This window comes from Centruroides sculpturatus, unplaced genomic scaffold, assembly GCF_000671375.1.
Source record: "Centruroides sculpturatus isolate CEXI.00-Female unplaced genomic scaffold, Cexi_2.0 scaffold551, whole genome shotgun sequence".
Classification (NCBI taxonomy): Eukaryota; Metazoa; Arthropoda; class Arachnida; order Scorpiones; family Buthidae; genus Centruroides; species Centruroides sculpturatus.
The window spans coordinates 517,968-522,904 of record NW_019385025.1 but is presented as its reverse complement, the minus strand read 5'-3'; positions in this window follow the sequence as shown (position 1 = coordinate 522,904).

The following is a 4,937-nucleotide window of genomic DNA, read 5'->3' as shown; positions in this document are numbered from 1 at the left end:
TTTTTCTTTAGACAATACTAAATAAAAGAGCTGCCAAGTTTAAATTTTCTGTAGAAAAAAACAATTGGAGAAGATTTCTAAAGATGAGAGTGTGGATTTCAGTAAAAATCAGCACTTCTAAAGTTTTAAATAGCTTAAAAAATAACCGAAAATTCCATAAAAAAAAGCCTTGAATCTTAACCTTGGTTATTTTAATATTTACTACAAAAATATCGCTTTTTAATTCTAAAGTTTTTCTTGAATGTTATCTTAATTAAACTTAATTTTTACAGATATTAACAATGTAACTTTTAATGTAATTATTTATACATAAATGTCGTTTTACTCATATCAAAATGGATTCAATTATAGTACAGATATTTAATACTATTGCATTTACTGCAGTATCGATTATTTTTATCAGTGTTCAATTACTGTTGCAGCATTATTTGCTTTCTCCAATGATGCGAATCGTTTTCTTCTAACTCATATGCAGCAAATAATCTTAATAATATTTTTTTATATTATTACCGGTAAATTATTTTAACGTTTTCTTAACGTTTTTAATGCTTTTTCAATGCATTAATCTAAATAGATTTTAGTTAACGATCATCACAATATAATAACTTAAGTAAAAACTTCAAATTTATCCATCAGATATAATTATAATACTTGACAATTGTCGCAGGAAGTTAAAGTGATGATAGGCGGTTCTGAAAATCACATAAATGATTTATTAACTTTTGATGCATTATCGCATTTTCTCAACATTGGGAACTAACTACATACTTATCTGGAATGTTAAAGCATTTTGATAAATCAAGAGTGAGAGAGTGAGAGAGAGAGAGAGTGTGTGTGTGTGTGTGTGAGAGAGAGCTTTATCATTCATTCTCTTGAATATTTATCACCTTGATTATCTTTAATTATTAAAATTTATCTCATTTTCTTAAAGAATCTGTCCCTTTAGAGCTCGATAAAGTGTCGAAAGAGCACTGTCATTAAGATCTGGAGAACGTATCAAAATATAATCCTTTATTTTAGAAAGATCAAAGAACTTTTAGCGTTTTAAAACGTTATCTATAAAGAGCAGAAGGGATTTCTCCGCAGAGCAATTCCTTGGGGACTAAAATTTAACTGCATAACTTTATAAAATGTAACATGAAAAATTTAAAAGAGAGGGGGAAAAATTCTCCAGGAGTCAACATAAATCAAAAAATTCAGGAAATAGAAGAATTAAAATGTTTATCAAAGATATAAAGATTAATTGCACGATTTAATAATAGCTAAAATCCAATCGTAACTTGAGGATATCTTCCAGATAAAAGAATGGTCTAGTGTAATCTCCTGCTGTTACTATATGTCGTCAAATGGTCGAGTGTGGAACCAACTGGAAAAATCCAGAAGCTCCTCGAACGTTCTCTTTCCTGTAATGTTTAGTAACCAGTCCAAGTTATAAATATTACAACACCAAATTAAATGCTTCGAAAGCTTTTAATTAAGATTTCTTAAACGGCTTTTAACTCTCCATAATAAAACTTATCTTTCGAGAATTTTTAACGTAATCATTTTTCGCCATTAAAAAGAAAGAAAGAAAGAAAAAAAAAAAAAAAAACACGCCAAAACTAGATTTTTATCTACGTTAAATCAAAATAGTTGGGTTGGAGTCGTAACTATTAGGCCAGACAGCAGCTTGTTAAAATTATTTTTGTAGGCTAGATGCGGCGTAACTCTTCTTTGACGATCTCTAGTGCAATTTTGATCTTTGATGGATAATAAGGAAGATAAAGTTGCCCAGAGGGATGCTACAGAAATCCTCTTTTCTCGTAACCGCAAACGCAAGCATTAGGCTTTCTAACTGTTTGTATATATACAACTTGCTACTAATTAGTAAAATGAGAATGCTTCGAAGAGTACTATACTAAAAGATTTAAAGATCGAGAGATTAGAAGATCAAATCATTAATAATTAATTTCTTTTTAAAATTTATAACATAAAAATAAAATTATCTTATCAAAGCAATGATTATCTCTCAGTTAGTATAGTCGAAATCGAATTTTTCTTAACTAAATTTCCTTGTTAAAATTATAATCTATGTAGTAACTCTAAATAAATTTATAATAACTACTTTTGAATTATTAAGTACTCTAGTTAAAATTTAATCTGTTTAAAATTGATTTATTAGTTTTCGAGTTAATTTACTAAATGAGTAGCAGAAAACTCGAAGAGGTGACTTAAAACTACATTAAAACTTTGAAGGATATTTTTTTATAATAATAATCCACCAACTAAGGAAAAAAAATAATAATAATAATNATAAACCACCAACTAAGGAAAAAAAATAATAATAATAATTTATTTTCTGAGATAATAAATACATAACGTACAGTACATATCAGATTTCCATTTTACAAATATTATTTTTATAAAAAAAAATTCTTCGGTTTTGTTTTACAATTTATATAATTTCTATTAAAACACATTTTAGATATTTTAAGGAATAGGGAAATTTGTTATTATTATAATTATCTTGAGCGTATCAAATGACAATTTCGTTTCTTTTTTTTTCTTTTTTAATCAATTTTTTTTTTCCACGGAATTTTTATAAATTTCCACAGGTCAATCTTACTTACGTTACAATTCATTACGTTAAGACACAAAATCAGTCTCCATCGATCCAATTATACAATAGCCAACAGCTCTTAAATTTTCTTCTGTCTGTCCCTTTATTCAACTTCTACAAACTAAAAATAAATTCAGGAAATTTCTAGATATATAATTGTTTTTTTTATTACATAAAACAGTTAATTTTTATATTAAAAATTTCATAAAAATATATGTTTTTTTTACAGTTATAGAGTATCTTTAAAGTATTTAATCGTTCTATTTTACAATTAAAAAGGAAGAAGAATGGCTTAGATTTTTCTAAAGCAATTTGATTTACAATAACCAATAATATTGCTAATATTAAAGGTTCTACTGTTCTGTAAGAGAATGCAGGACTGTTTAATATTAACATTTTCTAGATATATATACAATGACGTTTGCAGCTAAGTTTAGTTTACACACCACATCAGTCACTCCATATTTATAAGCGGACCTTCTATTCACTGACTACAATGCTGCACTCATTCAGTCGCACGGTAAATACAGAGTATGCCACTCCCGGAAATTAAGATGAGACGTTTGTTGTTTGCACGCTACTTCCGGTATTCTATTGTCCTTTTCCTTTCATACCTTTGACCCTTTACTAAATATTTGATTTCGAATCTAAATAATACTTTAAAAAAAATACTAATAATACTACTACTACAAAAGATAGAGACTTTTAAGAATGAAGGAATGCAATACTTTTGTTACAAACAACGAGTAATATTTATAAGTTTATGCAAGAAGAGAGTCTTTTCTTTAGGATTAAGTATTTTAAAATAAATAAATAAAGTGTTAACGATCGTTTAAGAATCTTTACTGAATTATATATCTACATTTTAAAAAATATTAAGAATAAAATTTAGATATAATCAATTGGGAAAATTTAACTATTAAATTTAAATTATATTAAAGAAAATTAAAAGAGTTCAACATCTATTCAATTAGATAAACGATAACAAAATTTAAATAACTGTAAAAATGCAAAATTTAATCGCATTTTGTGGAAGTAAAAAGAGTATTTTCCATCAATTCCACTCATGCAAAGATCATTTGAGAGGTAATTTGTGAAGGGCCAATGCAAACAAATCATTAGGCAAGTCTCTTCGTTGATTTGTGCAAACAACATCTCTTTTCCGAGTTTACTACAAAGCGCACAATACTATAGATTTACTTCTATCCATCACACACACACACATAAAAAAATTTCCTTTTGGATTGCTTTTTTTAAAAAAAATCTTATGAGAAAAATTACGGAACTGTACTAATGTTTTTCCATTTCCAGTAGCAAATTTCCTAGCGAAAAATTGAATAATACCAATTTCGATTAAATTTATATATATATATATATACCTTCAAATATTTAGTATTGATTTTGATTTTTAAAAAAATATATAAAAAAGTACACATTTTATAATAAAAACCTGGCATTTACTGAAGCAAAGCATTGATTAATAGAGAAGTTGTGTGATCAGCAGTGACTACTTCACTCTTTACTGCTTAGAATGAAGTTGAGAAAAGGTAAAAAAATAATAATTAGAAAATTATTTATTGCATTTTTTGCAGCTGAAAAAAATTGGAGAACTTGAATTTTTTGAAATTTTTTGAAAAATTTCGAAAAAAATGCCGCTGAGAAAACTGACGCAGGGCGTCTGACAGACGTCCGGGGATTTTCGAAGGGCTAAAAAAATAATCTATTTCTGCGTCACTTCGTTCTGACAACTACAAAATATAATCGACTAGCATTTCCTATTTTGGTGGGTTGACGTCATTTGGCCGACCAATCAGCGCGTTGTGCAATCTGTATATTTAGTCGCACGTGGTCAGGACACGCGTGATTTATTTTTTGAGCCGCCATTTTGGGGTTTTTTGAGTCGCATGTTTTAAGCAAACGTGTACGAGCAGTCAGTTTTATATGACATTAATTAAACTAAAATTGCATAAATCCTGTAATTTCCAGTCAAAAATATAATAGTAATTTCGAATGATTATGCAACCCCAATTTCATGTAACGTTTTCATCAAATAGTTTTAAAGAAACAAGCATCCTTATCTTTTGTTATTATGATTGAAATTAATTAAATAAGTACTAAAACTGATGCAATAACATCAAAATAATTTAAAATATAATACAGAATATAATAATATAATATAACAAATTTATAATTATTTTTTTAAAGCACGATTGATTAAAAAAATAAGATGAAATTCAATAGTATTATTAATAAATGTTGTCAATGTACTGCTCATTTTATATATAGGCTATATATATATAAATACGTAAACGAAGTATTCATAGAACTAGTACATTTT